A 13190-nucleotide genomic window follows, 5' to 3' on the forward strand; every position below is an offset into this window, starting at 1 on the left:
AGAGACCGCAGTACAATGAAAATAAAAAGGGCTACCAATAAAAATAGGCTTGTCTTGAGGGACAGTTTTAATTAGGATTTCAGAGGGTTCAGAGATTATTAACATTGCTGAGCTTCTGTATCGTCTGCCGTCACCTGGAGGTCAGGGATTGGGTCATTTTCATTTTAACAGACCAGCCACATCACTGTCACGTTGTTAATATTACCAGCAACCTTTAGTGTGTGTCTGATCTGCTCACACTAATGGGCTTTCTGTCTTTGTTCTGGTTTGTGTCTGACATGCCATGGATGACAGCTTCGGGTTGACAGACGAAGCAAGAAGAAGTTTATCTTGTGACGGTTTGTGTTCATGTGATTGGCTGCCTGAAATGTGACAACATCGGTGCCTTTCTGCAAAGTTGTAATCATCATTACTATTATTATTATTATTATTATAGCAGCAGGAGTTACAAGAGGCTCTAATTCAAACAAAACCCACTGACCAATAAGATTTTAGTTCCAAAACCTGACCATGTGGTTTTAAACGCATAAACCTAATGAGTTTAGATGCTTAAATCTAATCAAACACTGGGGTTTGGGTTAAGTATTTGGTTGAATGAGACGAACTTGGGTGACTAGTAACATTCATGTGACTTTTTCCCCTTTTTCCAATTGGTTAACATTCTTTTCAAGACAATTTTACTAAATGGCATGATTTTAAGCTCTAATTTGAAGCCATTTCCATGTCTGTGTACACTGACAAATACTGAGAGTCCTGCCTCGGGACTTAATAGAAAACTGCTGGAAGACTGTAACTAAGTAACCCCGATGATGCACTAATTCACCAACAGAGAGGAGATAATACCAAAAGGAAGGATACTGAAGCAATAGAAGCTTCAAAACCATTTAATGACACCAATTATAAATGGTTGCTGTGTTAATAATGTCATAGCATGGTGAATTTCTCGGTTTTAGGCTCAACATATGTAATTTATCTGTGTGATGAGATTATATGAGGAGGGTAAAGAATTATAGCTTGAACCATACAGCTGCTGTCCGTTCAAAGTACAGCACCCTGACGTCAGATAGCTTGCAAGCATGTTATTGAAATATTATCCAAGCTTTAGCTCCACTGAGATAATGAAAAATGCAAGCAGAGAAACACAGCGATAAAACAAACACAGATGCTGAAGCGTTGCAGATTTTCTGGAAACTTGGTTAAAACATGTAATGTTATTGGACACAAACCTGGCTACTGGCTTTGCTCAAGTCAGGACTGAGTGTTCTCTGGGTGAAGCAACTGCAATTCCACACACAGCAGGTGTTTCAGACCAATTTGTGTAACACAGAACTGCCTGGGGATAAGGTGATGGTGTCATGTTCAACAGATCGGGTCCAGACCAGAATATCAAGTGAGCACATTTAGAGAGAAAAGCTTTTGGCTGCTTTCAGTCGATAATGCACGGTCAAGAAAAAGACCAGAAAACCCAGAGAATTTGAGATGGTGTGCAGGGAGTCAGCAGGGGGATCTGATAATGAAGACCTACTGAGAGCAAAGATGGCAGGGGAATGAGATGATAAAGAAACCTGTTGAGAGCAAACACAGCAGAGGAATCATATAACACACACTCAACATGAGCATCACACGTTCGTGGCCTGCAGTCACACCGCACACAGAGAAGCCAGCTGGCTGTTTAATGTTCAAATCAGAGGGAAGAGAGGTCTTAAAACAATGTGAAAATGTTTGTACAGAGAGGAAACAGCGAGCCTTGGGGGGAAATGTGAGCGGGAATAATACATCCTGAGAGACCCACACAGTGGGAGAGTTTACAGGGTAACTAACATTTAGAAAGAAGAGGTGCCAGCATCCCTCTCAGCTGTCTCCACCTCTAAAGAGCTTTTAATAGGAATTAAGTGTGGACCAGTTACAACTCCATCTTCAGTAGATCTGATGGGGAAACTACGCAGCAGTGTTGATTTATCAGGTTTTTTGGGGGGCTTTTATTTGACAGTAGGTGGACATGAAGGGGGAGGAAGAGAGTGGGGAAGACATGCAGCTTCAGGACCTGGAGCCATAGCCTCTGGCACCCCACAATTTCTGTTTTAATGAAGGGACGTTTGGATGTGTGTCTGCATCTGAGGGAAACAATGCCACGCCAGGTTCAATTTCAGAGAGGATGCTTTCTACGGAGGCCCAGAGGGACCTTGCCTGCACTTCTTTATTTTGAGACCGTGACTCGAGTTGATTATTCTGTTGTCTTGAGGCAACACAGCTTGTTTTTGACTGATAATATGTTCATTTATCCTGAAAGAAATCAGCCTTTTGTTTTCATGTTCTCCTGAGAAAATGCGGTCTGATTTTCACTAAACCACGAGGTGATTATGGTGAGCTTGAAAATGAGTTATTCAAACGTTAATACCCAGTTTCATTGTTCATGATTGCAGCCGTGACACTTAGAGCAGGTTTATAATGACCAGGATGGCCGAGTGGTTAAGGCGTTGGACTTAAGATCCAATGGACAGATGTCCACGTGGGTTCAAACCCCACTCCTGGTAGAATAAGTCAACATTGCGGTGTCTTACCTTTAAGCTGCAGTGATAAGATTGACTGGGGGTTTAAATCCCACTTGCATGAAATGGCAGGACCACCTTACTCTACCTGGGATATGAGTGTAAGTCCCTTTGGATAATGGATAGTTAATAAGCTTAGATAACCCAACTTTCACTGGATTCTTTTATTTACGAGCTCGAAAAATTAATAAAAACAAGTCAAAGCATCTAACGAAACATGTCAACCCATTAACCAAAATGACCAGGATGGCCGAGTGGTTAAGGCGTTGGACTTAAGATCCAATGGACAGATGTCCACGTGGGTTCAAACCCCAAACCTTATGTGGCTGAATAGTGAAGTGATAAGATTGACTGGGGGTTCAAATCCCACTTGCATGAAATGGCAGGACCACCTTACTCTACCTGGGATATGAGTGTAAGTCCCTTTGGATAATGGATAGTTAATAAGCTTAGATAACCCAGCTTTACCTAATTCTTTTATTAACAAGGTGGAAAAATTAATAAATACTCACCTGGTAATTCACACTCCAATGACTGAGCAGAGCTGGACAGGTTTGGATGACATCCATTAAACATGGATGAATCTTATTTATTGCACTGAAGCAGAAGCTGTGGTTTGACAGCACACTTTAGCCTGGTTTTCATTGCATAAAGAAGCAAATCTGAAAGTTGCAAAAAGGAAATGTGAATCAGAAACATTTCCATTAAATGGGTTGAAACAAACAAACAAGGCTGCAAAGCGTCACCAGAGGGTGGCAGTGCAGACCATGTGGTTATTGGTTCTAATTCAGCAGAAGAAGTAGGTTTCCGAACACCAAACAAACTTAAAACTTTAATAAAGAAACAACAACTGTGGTGAACATCTACTCTATGAAAACACAGCCAGAAATTACTGTCATGTCTGGAAATATCTGGGATAATACATGTTTTTACATGCATTTAGCAGACACTTTTATCCAAAACGACTTACAAACGAGGATATAACGTTACAGCTAACAATAAGCTACGTAGAAGGAGACCACCAGTCAGACTCTGTCAGAGGTGACGGTGTAGAGACAGACTGCAGGCATAGAGGAAGTACAGGATAGGAGATGCTCTCTGAGGAGCTGGGTCTTCAACAGTTTTTTTTTTTTTAAGATAGACGTTCTGGTAGCACTCGGAAGGTCATTCCACCATCGTGGAACGACACGTGAAAAGAGTTTGGATTGTCTTGATCGTGGTGGAGGCACCAGCAAGCTGACCTAGTAACTGTTTTTCTGCATTAGTGAAGGTTCATTTGGATTTGTATGGTGTCTGTGCTCCTTTTCTTCTTCACTTCTTCTATGTAGGACTCAAAAATGGGTTGTGTGTATTAGAAAATTTACATATGATGGCATTAGAGACAACTACCAAGGTGGACCAAAACATATCCCACTAGTTGACCTCTGACTAAACTCATCTGTTTACTGAAAGCTAAGTCATGCTGTTATTATGGCAGATGGTGGCTGATCCAAGGGATCCAAAGCATGAAGCATATTCTGCTTTGTTTGTATTATTTTAAAATCTTTATACTTTCATAATTGCTTGAAGAAAACCCGCTAAAGGAAGGAAGGGACGTCTGTACACGGGAGTCATTACCAAGGCTATTCATTGAAAGTCCTGTTATAGTTAGTGTTCAATTTCTTAACAATTATTTTGGAAAATGGCTGAAAGCCTCACTGCTTTAAATATAGGAACCAAACTACAGCAGTGAAGGGTTCAGTTAGCGAATAAACTTATCCAAACTTGTCTTTATTTAAGAACTTGCTCAATTCCCAGTGGATCCCTCACTAAAAAAAAAAACATCGTTTATGTCAAAATTTGAGGAATTTCTGTCTCTCACCTTCCAACCTGACGGGTCAAAGTTCAGCAAAGGGACATTTCTTTGGTACAAAATGCTCTCTGCTATGGTAACTTCCAGAATGGCTGCACAGAGATGCTGAATGGACTACTGAAAAGCACAGAAGAGGGTTGCATATAAATGAGGCGAGAGTGGGAAAGAGGCTGATCTTGGGAGAGTGTGACTGAAAATGATGCATTATAATGAAGCAGATAGTTTTTAATTATAAATTCATCTTGGTTGGGTCTTTAATCTCTGAAACTCCTTTTTTTTTCTCATCTAATTTTCACACAATTGACTGTTCCTTCGACACCAATTTTGAGAACATTTTTCATACATGAGGCAGAGTAAAATATTCATGGGAAGTGTGAGTATTTGTGAATAACACGTACTCTGACAGGACTTGTTAGTAATTCTGTGTCAGTCTGTGGATTAATATTGATAAGAAATAGAAGCCTGTCACATACAATCTGTTTAATCTGGTTCATTCTGATCAGGACAGTCTGTAAAACAACAAAATAAGACCTTCTTCTAAGGGGAGGCAGATGCACCCATCCTTAGATTATGTTGCTTTAATGCCACAATGATATTATTTGAATTGGCCGACAACACATCTTTTACTTAGTCTACACCTTTGGTTTTCTCATCCCTGAGCAAATAAACTCTGAGGCACAACATTTAGCCAGAATCATCTATTCTGCTTGACCACTAGCTGACTCCTCGCTCCGCCCTCCGGCCCAACTTCCTCCCAGGTCCAGAACTGGCCATCAACACAGACTTCCAGCATCTCTTCGCCGTCTCCTGGTTCTCAGCCTACTAAGTCCTACTAACCTGGGCTCTGTCCTCCTTCATGCCATCAGCTCCATCAGAGATCAACCGGGCTTCTTCCCTGCCTTCTGCTTGATCTCTAAAGCAGTTCAGATTCCACCACCACCCAGGTAACTGTCCTCTCACAGTTTGCATCTTCAGCCCCATTTGCCCACCTTGCACCATCCTCCCAAAACGGCCCTTTGTGCCTGACCTACTTCTCAGCTGAACAGTTTTACCTGTCAGTGCCGTCCTTTGGCTTCCAGCCCGAAGTTCCTAGTTGTCATCATCCTTTGCTTGGTTCGCTCGGAGTTCTGATTTCTCCTCAGTTGGCCTATTTCTCTCATGGTTGTTGAGCTCAGTTGCTTTTGGGTTCTCATAAAAATGTCCATGTGATCTTTATCAAACTGCAGATGGGTAAAAGCCATCTTTGGAAAGCAGTAGCATTCTCCTTGCAGCCCTGTCATACACACCATCGCTGTACAGCATTCTCCTGATGGGACATTAAAGAGCATTACCCAATGTTAAACAAGCCTTTAGATGGTTCGAAGTTACCCTTCGGTCCTTTGTAACCCCGTAGAGGTGATATATGTTGCTTACCATGAAGGTAACACACACACTAACACAGAAAAAAGGTTTTGGCTTTCCTCCATTTTCACACAGTCTCACTGAGTGTTTTCTAACTGTTTAGCTTTAGGAGCATCAAAAACACATCCATAAACTTATCTAAGCCAGCCGCAGTGGACCGTCATCCCACTAAAGAAGATACATTTTTAAAAAAAAGGTAGACTATAAATACACAGAACTAACAGGGGAAGAAAACAAATGCACAGCCAAAAAAAAGAAGGGGAAAACAATAGAGATACAAGCCAAGTTACTGCACATTTAAACAAGAGTTACCACAGATGAATATAAAACACAGTTACACAGAATAAGAAAGCGCAGGAGACAGAGAAAAGATACAAGATTGAAATACAAGGAAGGAGATTTTACAAAACAGAAACTATGACCGAAGCACAAAAAGCTCAAGGTGCCTCTGACATGATGACTCATTTTTAAGCCGAGTGACTCTGGAACAGCTTTGCTTTTTATCCACACTTGAAATTGTGCCGAATTTCCAAAGGAGCATGCTGGTGATCAGTGCAGTCCATCTCTGCTTTATATGCACAGCAGCAGCTGCAGGCTGTTGGAGACCTGCTGCCCGACCGGCCGGCCATTTGGCTCAAACAGAAAAGGCACAGAGAGAATCTCTGAAGGCAGAGCACAGATCAAGCTGCAGGGAGTTTTACAGAGAAGGCTTCTGTGCGCTCGAAAATTGTTTCCTACATTCTGGGCAATGAGCGTTGGCCAGAACATGTCAACTGTGCAGACACATTTAAGTAAAATACCACACTGACTTATGAGGTATTGCCGTTTCCGGTGGTTTGAAGAAACTGCTCGTAAACTACAAGAATTCCAGACCATATGGCCGATAGTTAGAAATGTTACAGCTGCAGTAAAGAGATCACAAAACTACACAAAGCAGCTGGGCTTTCACTCTAAAGTTAGACTGGGTCCGCACTGAATCTGCATATCTGCAGCCTGAGAGTGAGGGATGAACCAGGGGAATGAAAGAAAAAAAAGATGTGTGGTTCTGAAACAACCTCCCATCTCATAGAGCGCAGAAAACATATGTTTAAGTGTTAAAAGTTCGACATTTTACTATTTTATGAACAATATGAGCCCTGTGTGTCCCGCCTCCAGCCCAAAGGCAGATGGGATACGCTCCATGCGACCCCGAGTTGGATTAAGTTTGTATGAAAAATGGATGGATGGAAGGAAAAGTTTGAGCTCATCTTGTATTTGACAGGTTTAGAAACAGTTGGGACGGTCATGAAAAGGAACAGCTGGAGAAACGTGATTAATTAAACAGGTAAGTAACATGATTGAGTATAAAAAGAGTCTCAGAAGTAAAGGCGGGCTGTAAAATAAAAGTGTTCCTCAATGTAATATTGTGAAGACTGTGAATCTTTTGATAATCTTATGTTATGTTCTGCAGATGATGGAATTTTCAGAGAATCTGCAGATGTTTCTCTGCATAAGGGACATGGCTGAAAATCAATATTAGATGCCTGTGATCTTCGTGCCCTCAGGCAGCTCTGCATTAAAAGCAGATATGATTCTGCCATGGAAATCACTGCATGGACTCAGGGACACTTCCAGAAATCATTGTCTGTGAACACAGCTCACCGTGGCGTCCATAAATGCAGCTTAAGCTCCATCATGCAAAGAGAAAATCATGTGAACATGATCCAGAAACATGGCTGGTTCTGAGCTCTTTTTTTTTTTTTTTTAAATCATAGACTCTGCATCCTCCAGACTAAAGAGGAGTGGGACCATCTGGCTTATGATCAGAGTTCAATTAAAAAGTCTGAGTTTCTGATAAGAAATGAAGATTAGCTTGTTTTTTTTATTTTATTTTACTTTACTGAACGTAGACAATCTTGTGATCTTTTAAAGTTATCTTGTATCTTTAGGCACCGTGTTACTAGCAGTCTGCTGCAAAGACACATAATTGAATTCCCATTTCTTTGGTTGAATTTTGAAATATGCTACAGATAACACAATCTAAATGGAAAGTGGCACTTTTTCAGCTATTTACTGAAAACTTGGTCAAACTGGACAAGTGGAGGACAAAAGAAGAAGTGTCAGGCCTAAAAAACTATCTACAGCAGATGAACAGGATCTGAAAGTGATGTCCTTAAGAAAGAGGAAAAAATCCAGCTGTGACCTGACAGGACCTGAGAGATGCATCTGGACCTTCAGCTGATCCATCTACTGTTGGCCCAAGCCTCATCAGAAATGGTCTCCATGGAAGGGTGGCTGTCAAGAAGCCGTTCTTAAGGAAGGGAAACAGGGAGAAAAGGCTGAGCTATGCCAAATGACACAAGAAGTGGACTGAAAATCAGTGGCAACAGGTCTTATGGAGGGATGAATCCTCCCCAGAGCCCGGACCTCAACATTATTGAAGCAGTGTGGGATCATCTGACAGAGAACGGAACAAAAGGCAGCCCACATCCAAAGAAGAGCTTTGGGATGTCCTTCAAGAAGCCTGGAGAACTATTCCTGAAGACTCCTTAAAGAAATGACAGAAAGCTGGTCTCAGAGGGTTCAGGCTGTGTTGGAGAATAAAGGAGCTCAGACCAGAGATTCACTTTAAAGCTCATTAGGATGCTGGATTTACATTAATGTTTGCAAGTGTTTAAATTAATCAGCCATTTCCTGTTTTCTGACAATATATTACAAAAATAGGGCTGGCTCAAGACTTTTGGACAATGCTGTAAATAAAACAGTGATTTGAATGCTGTGTCAGAGCAGCAGAAGAAGGGGAATCACCACTTATTTGGTTAACAGGCAGCATTCAAATCACCATATCCTATAATCTATACTGAGCATATATTAAAGAAAAGAAAATACTGATCAGTGTGGAACATCCTCTCATAGCCAAGCGTTTCTTTAGCTCCAACAAGTTAAACAAGTGCTTTACATTTTGGATGTTGCCTGGAAGTTGCTTCATTTTCAAGCTTGTTTATGAGCTGCATTCACAACCTTCAGCAAAAATCTGTGCTCTAAAGCCTCATGAATAACGTATCAAGGTGGAGGTGCAATAATGTGTTTATGAGAAACCTCGTCCTTGGCATTTAAAGCGGATTTGAAAAACATTCCTGTTGCGATTCAAAGCTGGAAGACCAACACTACGATAGTTCACAGTGAATCGAAAAGATAAACATGTTCGGTGGACTGAATCACTTTGAAAATCACAACATAATTACTCACGTAGCACAATTTGTTTGGGCAGAGGAATCAGGGATGTTTCCATCTGCCAAAACAGTCCTCGTTTCCAATTTTCAATCGAGCCTGTATTTATAGTGAAGGATGGAGTGAAGGTGCCTGCAGTTTAATTCAAACCCTGAGGCCTCCTAAAGCTCCTGAACATGTAATATTGACCATTTATCTTTTTACTCGCATGTAGCAGAATACGACATGAAAGACCTCAGAATTTATTCACCACAGGGAATAGCTTGTTTATCACAACTCATTTCAGAAGGAATGATTTTCAATAAGAGGCACATTTCATATGAGATCATCTGTTTATAGTCAACTTCACTTCTTCATTTAACACAAATAGATATCAGGCCAATCGGCATAACCTTTCATGCACATTCAGTCCTTAAGGAGGCAGCCAGCTCGCACTTTCAGTTTGTGAAATATTACTTTTACCATCCAGCTACAAGTACATGCAGTTCTCTAATCTTCTGCTCTGCCACACGGCCTTATTAGTTCATTTGTTTTTGATTTATTACAAGAATTCATTAGTCTCTCTCATACCTTTTCATATCTTAAAGACATAGGGAGTGTTTTAGAATAAATTCCCCTTATTTTTCTATCTTTGTGAGCCTCTTTAAAGTTGGAGTGTGTAAGAAAAATCAAAGATTTGAACACAAAAATGGCTATAAAGTCAAAATCTATGCTTTATTTAGCATGCAACTGCTGTGTTTTCATTACTTTAAGATTCACCATGTACATGCATCAGTGCTGTGGCTGGCAGGACAGCCATATAATAACCCATTAACTTTAAATATTCCATCATTTACAGAGCATAATATCCTCAAAAGACTCAGACAACCTGGAGACATCTCTCTGTGCAAGTCACAGGCAAAATGAATACTTGGACAGTATTTAAAACCATCCTTTCATAGTTATTGTGAGTCTTAAATGGTACTAAATACATGGTTCACGTTAGAAAATTTTGTTTTAATATTCAAGGACCTCCTTTATGTCAAGTAACATGAACACAAAACAGCCACACACACGTTGCCATCTTATGTTTTTCAACCCTGAACTGTGACACATTTATACATTATCTTTGGGGGCGAGATTGTTAAAGAAGCTTCAGTTCAGCTTAATGAAGTAATTTCAGCTTCACCACAATCATCCTCACTCAAAGGTTCGCAAAACTACAGCAGGAACACCCAATAAATACGACCAGTCCCAACGTGCCAAGGATCATTCGCTTGTTTCACACTTCACACGCACGTCGTTTTATTTAGAAAGCTGTTACAGAAGAACGTGTCGACAGTCTGACGGCTGTTAAAATCTTTACCAAAGTCGGTCTTTTATGCTTAAAAAGACGATGTGTTGCTTTCATTCTGAGCCAAGGATAAATCTATAATTTACAGAGATGACTTGCTGGATTTGGGTGTTTCTGAAGCAGTAAAATCACGCACATGAACGTGTTCTGGCACATGCTTTGATAATAACCACATTAACAGTTAAGAGTCTGTTACCATGGTATCCAGAGTTTCCCCGGGTTTGAGTTGCCCCAATCATCGGTGAAGGGTCAACAGAAGTCAAGACTGCTTTCTAACTCACATCACCGCGATGAGCACGTGGCAACAAGGCTGCGTAACGCTTATATTGTCTGTTAGTGTGCGTAAGGACTAAAATAAACTGTTCTGTTCAATCTTAAACTGAGTAACTGAGTCTTCATGCTTTAGACTCAGAGTCTGTTCACATCACCGTGATGAGCACGTGGCAACAAGGCTGCGTAACGCTTATATTGTCTGTTAGTGTGCGTAAGGACTAAAATAAACTGTTCTGTTTAATCTTAAACTGAGTCTTCACGCTTTAGACTCAGAGTCTGTTCACATTAAGCGATGTGGATCTGACCTGGAGATAACGATCTCAAGTGGACAGCACCAAGTACGTGGATTCACATCTGCCTTTCGAGTCCGACCCCACGTATCCATGACGACAGGTTGTGAAGCCCGTCTCACAGCTGGCTGTCAGCTAAGCAACAAGCAGGACGACAGCAGGTCTGATTTTCCGTATCATTACTCAGACATTAACGTGTGTTAAATTTGCCCAAATCCCTTTTATAGCTGGGCTATTTATGATAATTATAAGGAGCTGATGAAATGATTTGTGATGCTGCAGAGCTCATCGGGGCAACTCTGGCACTCGGTGAAGCCTTTTAAAGCTGAAAGCTTGCACGTGTAACATAGCTTTGGAAAACCAAGATTCCTGTGATGTGATCGATGCAAAGCTTTTTTTTCATGATTCGATGACCACAGTGGCTGCAGTCGGCACCAGTAAATATATTCCAGTCAACTCACCTTTGTAAAAGCCTCCAGGTGAAGATATATTGTAGACAAGGGTCCCAATTGTCCAGTTCAATTTCTTCTCAGATTTCCTCTGCCTAATCTTTGCAATGTGTCTTATAAATCTGGTTTGCATGCAGATATTCTTGCTTTTGACCGAGTTGTGTCCACAGGGTACAATAACCAACTGCTCAACTCCTTTTTCCGCCGTTACACCCAAAAAGTTGTAAATGAGCTTGTTTTTGGGTGGAGGCCTGTTAAAATGCGGCTCCCAGGACTGGCGGGACAGATCCAGAGGTTTGCAGAAATGAACAAAGACAAGCAGGAGGTTTGTCTGTGAATGACTCATCTGTGAGGGTTGACACTGCTTGTTGCACAATGTGTAGGTTTCTCCTGTAAACCTGTAGAGTGAGAATAAGTCTTTGAGGAAACACAGCTGCTTGCTTGGAGTCACACCAGGTCAGCAGGTTGGTCTCAGATTGTGTCTCCAGGACAGATTGATCCGATCACAAGTAACCCGATCCGATTTCTTGCCAGATTAAGGTGTCTACATGAGCTGAATACCTCAGTTTTATTGTAATTTAGCCATTAATCCGATCCGATGGCGCTCATGTAACCGCACTGACTGATGCATAGTTTTCTTAAAGGGGTTTTGTCTGAATTCCTTGTGTTCTCTGGACACTGAATGTGGAACTTCTACTATTAAACATTACCTCAAATTCTGTTGATTCACCAAATCTTTCACAAATGTTCGATAACAATCAGTCTAGATTTTTTTCCTGGTCTTTATCTCCATCCTTCCAGGTTTTAATTATACGTTGGTCAGTTCTTGACCTAATTTTAATACTTTAATCATTTCTTTGGTGTTTTCCTTTGCCTGAAATTGGAACATTTCCTCCGTTCCGTGACCACAGTAGGAGTCTTCTGACACGGCTTTTTAAAGACTGGGCAGCTACTCACCAGCTGAAAAATTTACATTTTCCACTGTAAGGCTAACATCTGTTCTCCGTTTAACGGTTAGTGACCGAGTTTCTCACATCCTCCCAATGCCAATCAATTATTAATCAAGCACTTGTCTGTGAATATTAGGTCTCAGAGTAAATCAAAGTGTCCCAAACGCCTGCTGCTAACTAGATGAAGTCTTGCTTTTTTTTTTTTAAAAGTACTTTATTTATAACTTTGAGGGATTTTGTGTGAGCAGGTACATTGTTAGTGAGGGTTAGAAAGCCTCCGCTGTGGATATTCTGCGTTTCTTTAAATCCAAACCTGACAGATCATGTGAGAAGCCTTCAGGCTGCCAGTCAGATGAAGACAGCAGCAGATGTCACCAGGGAGGCATTTCTTGCTGGACTGCAGGTGAGCTGCATTTCGCTGGATCTCTTAAAAGAGAGAAATCAGATGTTTCTGAGCTGACAGCCTCTTATCGGTCTCTCTTATCTGTCTGAAGCCACATGTCTTGATTTATAACAGAAAAAACAAGAATATTTGTGAGTCAGCATTGAAAAGAAGTGTTCTTGGTGTATTGTAGACTTGAAGGCATAATTATGTCCTGCATTTTCATGAATAAGATGAACGGATCCTGATTAGAATATAAGAATGGCACCGACCGTTCATTCTTTCTTCCTTTGATTGATAGTTCTGTTGAAACATTTAGCCTTTATTGGCAGACAGAGCTTGAACAGAGACGTGGTGAGAGTGCAGCGTCAGAAATGGCCCCCGAGCTGCTACAAGAAACAAAAACAGACATTTTCAACTGAGACATCTTCCAGTTCTTTGCCTTAAAAGAATTTGAGTTTAATGTTGTTCAGCAGCTTAAAACTTTACTAAACTTCATAT

At 41.0% G+C, this 13190-nt stretch overlaps 1 non-coding gene across 1 annotated transcript; it reads left to right on the plus strand.

The window, feature by feature from the left end:
- The first annotated feature begins 2451 nt into the window (after nt 1–2451).
- Nucleotides 2452–2534, plus strand: trnal-uaa (transfer RNA leucine (anticodon UAA)). Its single transcript has one exon. It is a non-coding gene; the product is annotated as a tRNA-Leu (tRNA).
- Nucleotides 2535–13190: the final 10656 nt, after the last annotated feature.

Source organism: Leuresthes tenuis, unplaced genomic scaffold, assembly GCF_036924035.1.
Source record: "Leuresthes tenuis unplaced genomic scaffold, fLeuTen1.0.hap1 SCAF_14, whole genome shotgun sequence".
Classification (NCBI taxonomy): Eukaryota; Metazoa; Chordata; class Actinopteri; order Atheriniformes; family Atherinopsidae; genus Leuresthes; species Leuresthes tenuis.